At 53.7% G+C, this 14,530-nt stretch overlaps 1 protein-coding gene across 1 annotated transcript in view; it reads left to right on the forward strand.

Annotated features, from left to right (window-relative positions):
- Positions 1–4,150: 4,150 nt before the first annotated feature.
- Positions 4,151–14,530, forward strand: part of PLXNA4 (plexin A4) — a 507,966-nt gene continuing 497,586 nt past the window's right edge. Inside the window, exon 1 of the mRNA XM_036400402.2 lies at positions 4,151–4,444. The gene's annotated coding sequence lies outside the window, so the exon portion shown is untranslated. The remainder of the gene's footprint in view (positions 4,445–14,530) is intronic.

Here is a 14,530-nt window from a genome sequence, read left to right on the forward strand (position 1 = left end):
TCAAAAAAAATGAAGGCAAACCTCACCTCTGTTTGACTTCGTGCCTGCTGAAGGGCTGGGAAGAGGGAGATGCTTCATAACTGGTAAAAATGTTATTTATAAATATTCTAGTGAAAAATCTGCCCCAAAAAACATCCCTGCAAAGAGTGGCAGGGGAGTTAAGGCAGTTGCCGGAGGCTGTGCAGCAAAGCAGTGACAGAGGAGAAAGGGCAGGTGACACCCCTCTGCTCCATGCCAGGACACCCTGGACTTCCCAAAAAATCCAGTGTGCAAAGCCCCAAGACTCCAAAGAAATGCTGGGCAAAGCACAAGCAGAGGGTGGCTGAGATGGACCCTCCCAAGAGCTTTTTTCTCCACCCATCACCCAAAATTGGTTGTACAATGCTGCAAAGGAGGGGGAGGCAAGGTGACCAAGTGACACAATCCTGCTCTTCCCTGCAAACTTCTCTTACATTTTTTTGGGCAGCACTCTCATCCCATTTTCTGTCAGCACAACCCTTCCTGAAGCTGGCAAAAAAATGAGAGAGTGACAGCCCTAAAGGTGTCACTTAGGGGCAGAGCTCACCCTGAGCTCACCCAGAGCCCTGGCCCAGCTTTAAACCAGCTTGCACAGCATTTCCCACCCTCCACCAGCACGATAAAGACATCCTTTGTCAGCAGCAGGGATGGTGACAGCTACCCAGGAGAGGCCAATTTTATCCCGTGTACCAACAGAGAGGGGCAAGCTGGAAGGACCTGAGAGACTGGAGCGCAGGAGGGGGTGACAAAGAGACCTGGAGGGAGAAGATTTCGAGTTGGCAGCCGCGTCCCCGGGCTGTTTTGTGAAGGACTGGCCCGGTTTGGGGGGTTTTGCCGGTGCCACCAAGCGCGGCCGCTGCAGGTGGCGCTGCGATGTTGGGTTTGAGCGCTGCCTGCGCTGCGCTCGCTGCAGCCCGAGCTGGAGCAGCCAGCGCCGGCTTCCAGCCACTTAAACACCGCGCTGCTTTAACAAACTTGTAAAATGGCGGGGGAAAAGAATCATGGAAAAAATCTCCGCACAAGCGAACTTAGATTTTCCGTCTCTCTCCCTTTTTTTCTTATTTTTTTTTTAATTTTTTTTTCCTTTTTCTTTCTCCTGATTGGCTTGTCCTGTGTTGTTGGACCCTTGAAGTGTACAGGTGGATGTCCTGGCAAAAATGATTTTTTTTCTATTCTTTGGGTGTTGGTGGAAGTGATTCCTATGTGCCACTGTGCGTGGCTCCGATAACAAGGCAAGAAATGAAAGAATGCATCAGTGAGGGAGGAACCACAGAGAGATTCAGGGAGGCTGTTGGCACACAGGGCTTCAGGGGCATTGGGGGATCTTTTGGGGCAGCAGGAGGGGAATCAGGTGTGTGGGGTTGTTTGGATGGAGACAAGAGGATTTTGCCTCATCCCCGATGATGCTGAGGCAGCTTTGGTGCTGTTTGGTTTCCCCCCCGGAGCAGAGCAGGGGGTGCCCAGCACCTCTCTGTGATCTCTGCTGTGACTTGGCAGGGGAAATACCCACTGGATGACACCAGGGTGAGCCTGAACCCTCCTCGTCCTTGGGCCCTTTTGCTGCAGAAATTCCCAGGTCAGGGGAGGTCATTTGGGTTTTGCAGCCCTAACCCTCTCCCGCCCCCGCTGCCCGGTTCATGAGCAGGCCTATAAATAAAGTCTCATTTGTCACTCACTCCTTCATGAACCCAAACAGCACGGGCATCTATTGACTCCTGCCATTGTCTTAAGAAGCAGAAAGAGCTGGTATTAATTTCTTCCTCCCTACCAGCTAGTGGGAAGTAATCTGGGCATATCCAGATTATCCGTGTTTAGGGAACAGGTTTTAAATGTGAGACCGAATTTCCTTGAGATTTTCATATGTTTTTATTAAATGGAGCTGTGAGCTAGGCTGGACACTCAATAATGCTGTAGCACTCAGAGCAGCAGTGATCTTTAGAGGTTACTAACCTGCCATTGTATCTCTCAGATTCCTGTCTGGCTCCTCCGTTGTCATTTCGCTGCGTTATTACTCTTCAGGCTTCACATCGCATTCATTTCTCTGAATGAAAACAAATGACTCCTTGCGAGAGGTAGGAGATAAAGAATAATAAATACATTTTATGCACCACCTTAAAAAAAAAGAAAAAAAAAAAAAAGGGGCTCTGAATCCCCCATCCATCCATCAGGAAATGTAAACGGGAGCTCAGGCAAAACACACACACACACAGAGGAGCGCGCCGGGGAGATAAAACTTGTTTTAAGGAAAACATGATATTGTTTCTAAATAAATATCTTGGAGGATGCAAATAGACAGCCCCCGGCCCCCATGCTTTGTGGCATAAATTTAAGATAATTAAAAATACTAAGCTGGGATTAAGCCTGATTTTCTGTCAATGGTGGAGGCTGTGGGGAGGAGGGGGGAGTCCTGCTGTGCTTGGTGCTGCACAACCCCTGGAGAGGCGATTCCTGCCTCTGATCTCGGGTCTGGATTGCCGAGGGTGCTGGGACCCCCTTCCCCAGGCACCCCCTGCCTCCCTGCCTGATGCCTTTGCCTTCTGCTGGGGAAGGGGAAGCTGCAGGGCCGCTTGCAGAGTTTTCTCCCCGGCCTGAGCATGGCCAGCCCCCCTGGAAGCAGAGGAGATCTCCCCCAGCTGCTTCTCCTCTTCTTCAGACCTTTGTGAGGAGCCCATCCTCGGGGAATCGGGGCTCCCTGGGGAGCAGCCCTGTTGCTATCACCACCCTGAGAGCATCCCTGCCCTTCCCACACCTGCTGCCGGCTCTGGCATCACCTGCAGGGAAGAGTGCGGCTCTCACACGCGGAATGAACTTTTGGGGTGGGCTCTGGGGGACACCAAACTCAGGTAGGAAGCACCAACAGCTTCTGAAAAAATCCCTTTATTCCTGCGGCTGCCGGGAATGGAAGGGAGCCGGGGCCAGGGGAGCAGCTCGCAGCCGCTCTCCGGGATTGTTGCTCACCCCGGCTCGGGGACTGATCTTCCCCGGAGCCTCCCCACGCCCCGCTCCCCTCCTCGCTGCCTCCAAGCCGGAGGAGAGCCTCAGAGAGGGAAGGGAAGGCACGGAAAAGGGAAGGGAGATACCAAGCAAAGCCGGGAGAGGTTTTTTTGGAGGAGCAGATGGGGGCAGGCAGCGAGATGCTGTTGATTCCGCGAGTGGGTTTTGGGTTTTATTCCTTTTTTTTTTTAATTTTTTATTTTTTTTTTTTTCTATTTTTCGGGGAGGGCAGAGACGTTTCCCAATTAGCCCAATCAGGCTGGAGATCCTAGGTGTCAGTAGTGAGTAGGAGCGAGGGAAGGCACCGGAGGAGGAGGAATCCAGGCAGCCGGAGTTCCAGCCGGGGGAGAGCGGCGGCGGCAGCCCCGGGAGGCGGCCCCGCTCCCTCCCCGTCCCCATCCCTTGCCCCAGCCCCTGCAAACTTTAGGACGACGAAAAGCGCCTTGGGGGACCCCCTCCAGAGACAACCTGCGCTCCTCCGCCTTCTCCCCTCTCCCGGAGGTGGGTGGGCTGGAGAAAGGAGGAGCAAGAGCGGCCACTCTCTCTGCAAAGCTAAAAAAAAAAAAAAAATAGGAAAGAAAGAGGAAAAAAGGATAGAAAGGGTAGAAAGGGATTTTTATTATCGCTTCAATTTTTTATTTATTATTTTTTATTATCCCTCCCCCGTACATTGGGCTGCTGTTGCCACAGCACTTCTACACCTCTCTCCGGCTATTTTTTTTTTTTTTTGTAATTTTTTTTTTTTTTTTCGGAAAGGGGTGTGTGCCTGTGTTTGCAAAAGAGCCTGGGTGTCCAAGCCGGCTCCGCAGCCACCATTGGAGAGGAGGGCTAGGGAGGAAGGAAGGGCTGGCTGGCGAGACAGCCGCAGTGCGAGCCCTCCCCGGCGGGCGGGCGGGAGGCCGCGGAGCCGGGCATGGCCCCGTAGCGCATCCCCTGCCTGCATCCCCTGCCCGCACCCCGCCCGCAGCTCCGCTGCCCGGCTCCCCCCACCGCTGGCTGCTTTAGAAGCGGAGGGGGGGAAGGGCTGGGGGAGGGAGGGAGGGAGGGGAGGGAAGGGGTGATTTGGGGGGGGAGTGAAAACTGGAGCTGCTTTCCCCCCCCCCCAATCCCCCCCCACCATTCTCCCCCCCCTCCTCCGGCTCTGGGCAAGCCAGACACGGTTTGCCCAGTGCAGAGAGAGGGGCTCCGTGTTCCGCCTCCGTGGAGTATTTGGGATTGGAGAGAGACACACACGCGCACACACACACACACACACGCACACAGAGACCATCTGCAGTGTCAATGCGGCGCCTGCTCTGAAGACTGAAGTGGGGGGAAAGGAGAGGAGAGAAATATAATATATATATATATACACACACATATATATATATATATATATATATATATATACACACACCAAAACCCACCCAAAGCAAGCCAGGAGCATTCCCAGGTAAGGAGTCCCCCGCCCCGCCCGGGCAGCGGGGGCTGCGGGAGGATGCCCCGGAGGATGCCCCGGAGGATGCCCCGGCAGGGCTGGCGGGGCTGCAGCGGCACCTGCCCTCCACACCTGGCGGCAGCCAAGGGAGGGGGTCTGGGAGGTGCCCCCACCGCTGCTCGCCACCCCCGAGTCCCGGGAAGGGGGTCTGGGATGGAGGGCAGGGACCCCCGCGGGCAGCGGGCTGAGCCGGGGGGCTCGGGCACGGCCCCTCCCGGCCCGCCCTGGGAGGATGCTGGGCGGGGGGCGCGGCGGGGACCCCCCTGCTCCACATCCCCGGCGCGGAGGGGACGCGGTGCCCGCTGTCCCCCGTTCCTGATGGCTTTTTCCCCATGCACAAGGCTCAACTTTTCTCCCCGGAGGTAGCGGCTCAGCCCGCAGCCCGTCCCTCGTCACCCCCGGCATCCCCCGGCTGCGGGTTTGCCTCCCCTCGGGGGGTGTTTTTCCCCTGCGATGCTCCGGAGCTCTCCTCGGGCGAGGAGCTGGAGGCATTTCCAAACTTTTCCTGCTCGCGGTGAGGTTGCAGCTGGACGGGGCTGGAGGCAGAGCCCAATTCCCGGGGAGGATAATAACACCTCCCGGGTGACCCATGGATGGGGACAGGGGACAGCGGCCATCCCTGGTAGTGAGCCCCTAAGAGGGAAGGGCAGACCCTCGCGGCTTCCCTTCCTGCAAGGTGCTGGAGAGTTTTCCTGCCCAAATCCCGGCTGCGGAGTCAGCGCTGCCGAAGCTGCCTCCTTTCCCTCGGTGCATGTGTGTGCTGCGTATCGATGCTCTGCGTTTATCAGACATATGCCCTTAAATGATGTACACCGGGAGAAGTGATCTGAACACCGAGCCGCGCGTTGTTTTGCTGGAAATCCACGTTGTTTTGCTGCAAATCTAATGCTCCGGCAGCAGCTGAGTTCCTCCCAGACAAACAAACCCGCTTGCTCAGCCCCAGCAGGGCTGTTTGGGTTTGTAGCGGCTGCATGTGGCTGCTCCATCCCCAGCCCGGAGGAAATCCTCCTCCCGGGGCTCCATCTGCTCGCTGTGCCGGGAAGGGATGGATGAAGGGATGCGGGGCTAGGACCCCCGAGCGGGGCTCGCCCTAATGGCAAGGAGCCGCTGGAACGCGGGTGGCTCCGCACCTCTCCCGCAAAACTTCCCCACCCCGCTCTGCTTCCCAGCCTTGCTCGCCGCAAACGCACCTGACTGCCCACGGCTTCCCTCCGCCGCCGGGAAAAGAGATTTTGGGAAAAGCGAGGTGGGCGTGTGGTGCTCCACGGGTCGTGGGGTGAGTGGTGCAGAGAGGGGAGGTTCGGAGCGGGACCCCCGAGATGCCGGGGGATGCTCTCGATCCGCGGGAACAATGACGGTGCCAGGGGATTTTTACAGCCGATGCAAACTGCTCGCAGCCTTCTAGGGACTTATCTTGAGCGTGCACGAATATTTCGGAGGGCGGAAAGCGTGCTAACTTATTTTCCTCAGCTGCCCTCTGTTTCAGCCGGGTGTTGTTTGTAGAAATCCGGGAGCGGGCAGGACCAGCGGGGCACGGGGGGCTCGGGCTCCTGTGCTTCTAATTTCTGTGATTTTAATTACGGCGTGTGCCTCCCAGCGTGGGATTAGGTGCTTCCTCCCCCCGCCTAAGCCTCTGGCTGGAGGTGCAGGGGATGCGAGCAGCGTTTTGCTTGTGGTTTTGTGTTATTGTTTTTGGGTTTTTTTTTTTGCCGGGGGAAGTGCGTGTTTGTTTGTTTGTTTGTTTGTGTGTGGGATCCTTCGCTAAGCCGGGCTTCAAGCGGTGCAACAGATGTGTGTGTGTGTTTCTCGTGTGCAGCCAGGTTTAAACACGCAACCCCAGCCCCGGCACGAAAAGCTGGGCTTTTCTCTCCTCCTCTGCCCAGACCCACCCTCCGTGAGGTGTCTCCTTTCCGAAAGGGTCACTGCAAGGCTTCTTCTCTCCCTGTCCCATCCCGAAGGTGCGGCGCTCGGCGGTATCGATACCACGCGAAATAAATGCCAGCCGCATGATCTAAATGTTGTTTCTGTCCAAGACGGGTGTTTTAGATGCTCAGTCGCGGTGCTGTAGGGAAGCATTTGCTCGAGGATCGCAGGCACTGCTGTCAAACGCGCTGTGCGCGGCTGGGGAGGGATGCTGCGAGCCCAAAGGGACGCGCTGAACTTCTCCGCGGGGAGAGCGAACATTTGAGCTTTTCCTCAGCGGATTCACCTGCCTGCAGCGCAGAGAGCAGAGAGGGGGTGGGTGAGGCAAAGCCAAGGGCTGAGCAGAGGCAGGAGAGCGGCTGGGCTGAGCTGCGCTGCTGGGAAGGCAGGAGCCGTCTGTGGCAGCTCCATCCCGGGGGGCTCAGCCTTGCCGGAGCCGCTTTCATATCAATTCCTCCACTTTCGCAGGCTGACGAGGGGGAGGAGAGATGCCGGCGCCCCTTTTGTGTTGCATCTTTTTCCTTTTCCCGAACCGCTTTGTCTCTGCCTCCCGATGCCGAGGGGATGCAGTAAAGCCGAGCTCCCGCTCGCCGTGCCGGGGCTGGATTCGTGTGATGAGCCCGGCAACATCTTACGATGCTCGGGGTGTGCTGAGGGTTAAAGCCATGTGGGAATCAGTTTTTTGTGAATAAGGGAACCCTGAGAAGGATGCTGTGGTGCTCCACGCTGATCTGACCTGGGGAGGGTGTCAGAGGTGGGGCTGCTGCTGAGTTTTGGAGTTTGCAGTGCCAGAGTTTGGGGCTTGGCACTGCCCACATGTGTTTGGGAGCGGGATGGCGTGGTGTCCTGGGAATCATTTGGCTGCTCTTGACATGTTTATTATTTATAACCCCTCTAAAGCGGGCTCCCACATAGCTGAGACTCCAAAGTCTCATGTGCTGCCCATGAATCCCCCTCCCCACCTAAGGATGCGTTTTGGGCTGTGACTGTTCCCCCTAGCAAAGCCCTCAAACTGCTTCATGCTCTAACACAAAGCATCTGGGGAACCTTTCTGGCTCTCTGAAAGGCTTCAGAGGGCTCTTTCTTACTCCTTCCTTCTGGCTGGTGAGACTCGGGGAAGGGGCAGCAGCGCTCCAGGCGCCCAAGGCAAGGAGACTTCCCGTCTGTGCGGAGAGTCGGGGCAGCCCAGCGCCTTCCTGCAGGGCATCAGTGATGAGCGTGCTTCCCTGCCTGGCTGTCTTCCTGTGAAAAGTGCTTTATATCCCTCGGCTTTGAGCTCTCAAGGAGCCTGTGACAAAAAGAAAAAAGAAGAAGGAAAGAAAAAAAAAATTACATCGTGCTGCCCACATGTTTTTCACTCAGGCTCTGAGTGGTTTTAAAACAGAGCCATTCACTCAGTTCCTGTGGTATGGATGGGAAAACTGAGGCACAGGGTTTTAAAACATAACCATTTACTCCATTCCTTGGTGTGGATAGGGAAACTGAGGCACAGGGTTTAAAACAGAACCATGCACTCAATTCCTGTGGTATGGATAGGGAAACTGAGGCACAGGGTTTTAAAACATACCTGCTCACTCAATTCCTGTGGTATGGATAGGGAAACTGAGGCACAGGGTTTAAAACAGAACCATCTATTCCATTCCCATGGTGTCGATAGGGAAACTGAGGCACAGGGTTTTAAACCATAACCATTCACTCAGTTCCTGAGTAATTGGGAAACTGAGGCACAGGGTTTTAAAACAGAACCATCTGCTCCATTCCTGTGGTGTGGATAGGGAAACTGAGGCACAGGGTTTTAAAACATACCTGCTCACTCAATTCCTGTGGTATGGATAGGGAAACTGAGGCATGGGGTTTAAAACAGAAACATTCACTCAATTCGTGAGTGATTGGGAAACTGAGGCACAGAGAGGCAAACAGCTCAGTCCACATTTATTGATGAGGGATTCTCACTCACCAGCTTGAAATGCAAACTGAGCGCCCAGTGGGATTTTGATGAGAGCAGGGAGTGGTGCCCTGCACTCCAGTCTGTGCTTCAACAGCCAAGAGCAGCCCTTGGACACAACAGGACATTTCCAGGATTGAATTTTTTTCCAGTTAAAATGGCAAATGGGTGCTTTGAAGCGAGAAAAAATAATGGAATTACAGAATAGTTTGGGTTGGAAGGGGCTTTAAAGATCACCTAGTTCCAGTGCCCTGCCATGGGCAGAGATAACCAAACATTTTGGGTTAGAAAACTGGCCTGGGAGCAGCTGTGCTTTCATGGATCTCAGTCCCAGTGCCTTTAAAATTTGCTGCAGAATGTTTTGAACCACCTTTGGGAATGGAGACATCACTGCAAAAATGACGTGCTGAGTTCCCCACAGCCTGTGTGGTGATTCTCTGTACCTGGCATTCTCCCTTGGGGTTTCTTTGACTCATCCCAAAGAATAGTCTGGGTTTTTCTGTTGGTGCATGAGCTCTGTGAGTTTGCCTCATCCTAAAGGGGCTGAGCAGCCACTCAGGTACGAGGTGCCAGCTCTGTGTCCCCTGCCAGAGCACCCAGTGTCGTGTGGCTCCGTCCTGAGCCCTTTCCTTGGTAAACACCTCTGGGAGCCCTCAGAGATGATCTGAAGGCCCTGAACATTGGTTTGAAAGCCCAATGACCACTTTATTTTAGGCACCTGTAGCCCTCCAGTTCCAGCTGATGTGAACATTGCCAGGGACATGCTCCCTTCCAAGGGGATTCCTGGAGCCATGGAGGAAGCCAACTTTTTGCTGAAATATGATGATCCCAGCTGTTCCTACCTCAAACACTAATGTTTGTAGAAGACACCAAGTTCTCAGAGCCTGAAGACCTGGGGGAGAGCAGTAACTGGGTTCAAACCCCCATCCCACTCTGCTGCCCCTCAGCAGGTGGCTCTGACCTCATCTGGAATCACCAGAGAGGGAGAGAGATCATTTGCAGACTCTGTGACTTGCTTTTACTCCAGGCTTTGCTGCTGAGAGGGTTTGCCCCCCTTTAAAAAAGTGGTTTTCAAATGCTTCATGCAGTGAAACAAAAATCCAGCCCCAAAAGTCGAGTGGCTGAGACTCCCAGGCTTCTTTTGCATGGGGATAAATAAAAGGTCCTGATGAGTGTGGCAGGATTTGCACTTGTGACCCAAAAGGGAGATGTGGGACCTCTGCTTCTCCTGCTTTTCATGCCTGATCTCTGAGTTTCCTTCCACCTCTATTGTCCCCACACTGATCTGCTGGGGCTTTCCCACCCAGCCATTGGCAATAAATAAATTTCTGGGATCTGAACTTGCCAGGAGAAATGTGTGGCTCTGATGCAGATAATACAGGTTAGCTTTCCACTACAGGCATTTGCACGATCTAAACCCACACAGTTCCCCCTCCTCTTCTCTCCTGCAAGGGGCCAGAGGAATAAATCTTGATCCTTGAGCCAAATGAACATAAATGTTTGTGAAATGAGGCTCCACGACCTCTGCGTTATTTCTCCTGGAGCTTAAAACACTCCATGAGGGAGGAAAGGTGAGGCTGGTGAAGATGTTTATTCTCAGTAGTGCTTTCCTGGGAAACAGTGAGGTGATGCTGGGCTGGTGACCACCTGTAGATGGTTAATATTTATATATTTGCTGGTTTTTCTGAATGAGGAACTCAGACTTGCTGCCAACAGCCCCCTGATGCTCATTCATGCCGAGCCTCGCTGGGGACCGGCCGGGCATTCCACTGCTTGGTGACTTGGTTTTATAGTTACAGGGATCAGGAGGATGAATTAGCAGTAAATTACAGCCTGGATGGCTTCATCCTCAGCAGTGACAGGGTTTAAATTAAAAATATCTTGCTGGGATGAAGCACCAGTAAGTCAAGCTCTGGTGTTGTGTCAGCGAGAGCTCAGCCCCGGTGGAGCAGGAACACGAGGAGCCCTCACATCGATTCCCAGCTGAAATGGGAAATTGCCACTTTGTTTCTCCCATCAAATATTCTTCCTTTCCTTTCCTTTTTGCCTCTTTCCCCAGCTGGAGGGAGGATGGCCAGGCTGGGAAGGTGGGGGAAGCTTTGCGGATTCGCTGCACGCGCGTGTGGCCCTGTTTGACTTGGTTAGAGCATATTTGATTGTGAAAAGGGATTTATTTGTTTTTTGTGACAGGGGATTTGTCTATAATGTAGTGCTGGAAAGAAAACTCATTTAGAGACTAAGGAGGTGTATCCTGTTACAATTGCCTATTGATGGAATAGCAAGTGCTTGGTGTGCTACACAGCTTCATTTTACTTTAGGGAAACTTCTCCTGGGCTGCCAAAGGGAGACTTGGGTTTGATAGAGAGCTGTCCCATGGCCCTCAGGGGCTTCTTTGGCTTCTTATTTCCCCATCTTTCAAGTGGGGGCGGTCTCCTAGAAGTGACTGTCCCTTCAGCCACCACCTAATTCTTCCTTTGCTCCAATGATCTTTAAAAATGACTCATTTTTTGTGAAGTGAGTAAAACCAGGGGGAACTCACCCACCAGCTGAGGAACGGCATCATGTCCATGGATAATTGTCACTAATGGGCACTGTGCCACCCCTGGGCAGTGCCACCTTCTTCTGCTGGCTGGGAAGAGGCTTTCAGAGGTGCTGAGGAACAGGAGGTTCTGTATTCAAGGCAAAGGCTCTGCCCCCACAGCCCTGACAGGGAGAGGAGGTGAGCTGGGAATACAACCCCACCAACTGTGGAACCAATCAAAAGCTTGGGTTTTTCTTTAATGGACAATCTAGGGAAGAAAAACCCACAGCCAAATCAGGGTGGGCATGTGTGCCTTGGAAAAAATGAGTTTTGGGGCTGTTTTGGGAAATTCCTCCTCAAAAAAAGAGGTTTTGGGCTGTTTTGGGAAACTTCTATTTGTCAGGGTTTTGGTGCAAATTTCTGTGTCTTGCTAAAAGCAGAGCAACACGTGGAGTTTTTAAGCTGTTCTGAGTTGTGTAAGTGTTGAGGGGTATTTGCATGGATAATTTGGAGTGTTTCCTCCTTTTGGTTGTGCCTCACCCTTTGCACTCTCCCATTTCCTCCTGGCTGGACAGTGAGTGGAGCTATCCCCTGTCACAGCCTCCTTTCCTTCCAGCCCTCTGGATCCCAGCAGGGATTTGGGGGGTAGTAATGACCTCGATACCTGATGCTTTTGAGACGTTCTACCCCCATCCTTCCTTGGATCCCAGCAGTGGTTTGGGGGGTTGCAATGACATCAATACCTGGTGTTTTTGAGACTCCATACCCCAGCCCCCCTGGATCTCAGGAATGATTTGGGGGATTGCAATGACCTCAGTACCCAGTGCTTTTGAGGCTTCATACCCCATCCCTCCTTGGATCCCAGGAATGATTTGGGGTTTCTAATGACCTCAATACCTGGTGCTTTTGAGACTTTCTACCCCCATCCTTCCTTGGATCCCAGCAGTGATTTGGGGGATTGCAATGACATCTAAAAAACCTGGTGTTTTTTAGACTTCATACCCCAATCACCACTTGAACCCCAGCAATGATTTGGGGGTTGCAATCACCTCAATACCTGATGCTTTTGAGACTCCATACCCCCATCCCTCCTCGGATCCCAGGAATGATTTGAGGATTTTAGTGACATTAGTACGTGGTGTTTTTGAGACTTCATACCTCAGCCCCCCTGGATCCCAGGGGTGATTTGGGGTGTTGCAATGACCTCAATACCCAGTGCTTTTGAGGCTTCCTGCCCCCATTCCTCTTTGGATCCCAGCAATGATTTGGGGGATTGCAATGAGTGTTTTTGAGACTCCACACCCCAATAACTGCTTGGATCCCAGGAATGATTTGGGGATTGCAATGACCTCAGTACCCAGTGCTTTTGAGCTTCCTACCCCATCCCTCCTTGGATCCCAGGACTGATTTGGGGATTGCAATGACATCAGTACCCAGTGCTCTTGAGCTTCCTACCCCCATCCCTCCTTGGATCCCAGCAGTGATTTGGGGTTTCTAATGACCTCAATACCCAGTGCTTTTTAGACTCCATACCCCATCCCTCCTTGGATCCCAGGAGTGATTTGGGGGATTGCAATGCCATCAGTACCTGGTGTTTTTGAGACTCCACACCCCAATCACTGCTTGGATCCCTGACTGCTCCTCTCCAGCTCATCCACACAGCTTTCCCAGGGGGGGCAGTGCTCAGGGACAACCTGGAGGGGCACTTCTTGCTCTAAGTCCATCTGTGCCACCACTGAGGCCACCTCTGGGAGGGCATTCACCCTGAAGACGGCGGGATGAGCTCTGAGTTCTCTCCTGTGCTGAGCTGCTATGGTGATGAGTTGCTATAGAAACACATATTTAGCATTATTATTTATTATTGAAAGGTGCTTCTTTTCATCCCTTAAAAGCAGGGTTGTGCCCAGCAGACCCCAGTGGTGGCTGTGGGACACTGCCCACCCTGTCCATGTGGGATGGGGGGGTTAAGCTTCCTGGGAATGCAGGTTTATCCACGCTGGAGGCAGGGAGCCGTGCTGTGCTGGCCCAGCAGGATGATCTGGTTAAACAAATCCCCCAGTTTGTTCCTGTCACAGGTCCCTTCCCTCGTCAGATCCCTCCTTTGGAGGGGGATTTGAGTGTTGTAATGAGCTTACTCATCTCCAAACTGGTAATCTCGTGCCACCACTCAGGGTGCATCAAGTTCTGGGACAATGTCTGCTCATCCAGCACAAATGCTGCAGTCACAGCCCCTCGTGGGCATTGCCTGGTGAATACCTGCTCTTATCTCTGCCTCTGCTGCTCCTCCTTGCTTGCTGGAGTCCCTCCCTGTCTGCAAGCCCCTCCTCTGGTGCTCCTGTGCTGGGGTCCGGCTCAGCTGAGCCCCTCTGGATCTGCAAGGGCCAAGCAGAGCAAGCCCTGCTCAAGGCATGGCTCTGCCTGCCCTCACCATCACTTTCCAGTGCCCATGGGTGGGATGGATCCTGCTTTGGGGGGTCTTGCTCCCCAGGAATGGGTGCAGGTTTGCTCTGCAGCAGGGACCCCGTTTATCCAGCACATCCCTGGATTTTTATCCACCATCCCTGGCTTTTTTATCCACCATCCCTGGGATGCTCAGATCCCAGGGATGGTGGATAAAAGGTGCAAGAAGGATGCATTCACAGGGATTCACAGCTTCCCCTGGAAGCTGGCAGTGCTGCAGAGGTGGCTCTTCAAGAAAACCTCCCTCCTTCCCTCCTGCTGTCCTTGACAGCCTGGCAGCCCTGAGGATGCTGCAGTGGCTGCACAGGGGTGGCTCAGTGGGGACAGGAGGTGCTGGGAGGATGGAGAGGTGTCCAGGGGCACTGGGAGTACTGGGGCTGCTTTCCCTCTCTGGCTGGGGCTGGGCTTGCAGCAGGGATTAGCTGTGCAGTTCTTTTCTTGTTCCCTGGAAATTGCCTAGTGGGAAAAAAAAAAAAAAGCAAAAAAAAACAACAAAAGAAAGGGAAAAGGAAAGAGAAAAGGAAAACAACACAGCTTTTCTGGATGCTGAATGAACAACTGGGAGGTGAAGTTGTGGAGCAGCTGCAGGGGGTGGCTCAGCCCCTCCTCTCACTCCCTGCACAGGTGCTGCAGCTGCAGGTGCTCCCCTGGAGATGGGGTGGGGAGGGATGCAGGAATGGCTGGACCACTGCAGGATGCTGGGGAGGCAGAGCCCTGGGCTTGGGGGATTCTCTGCTGCTGCTGCTGCTGCTTGCAGGGTGAGTTCCCTGAATGCCTGCAGGTCTCCACCTTTGGCAGCCTTTGAGGAAACAAAAGGAGGTTCTTGAAAGCACCCCCTCAGGCAGGAATAAAACACCTTCCTTTGCAGAGCCCTCTCACTGCTTGAAGTCATTCCCTTTGGGCTTTGCATTTTCCTTCTTGGAAGCTCTGCTCCCTGCAGGGAAGAGGAAAAAAAAATCCTGGGGTGAAGGAGCAGGGCTGAGGGGGATGGGGGCCCTTCCTGGAAATGGAGGAAGGGATAAAGGGGTCCAGTGGAGGGGTCTAGGGGTGAATGGAGACCCTGGTAACCCCTCATGCAGGGTCACATCCAGCCTGGCTCTGCTGTAGGGATGGTTGGGAGCATCCTGTGGGGTGGGAGGTGCTCCTGCACATCCCAACCCCTTCTCCTGGTGAGGGGAGGCAGCCGAGTGGG

Source organism: Molothrus ater, chromosome 5 (genome assembly GCF_012460135.2).
Source record: "Molothrus ater isolate BHLD 08-10-18 breed brown headed cowbird chromosome 5, BPBGC_Mater_1.1, whole genome shotgun sequence".
Classification (NCBI taxonomy): domain Eukaryota; kingdom Metazoa; phylum Chordata; class Aves; order Passeriformes; family Icteridae; genus Molothrus; species Molothrus ater.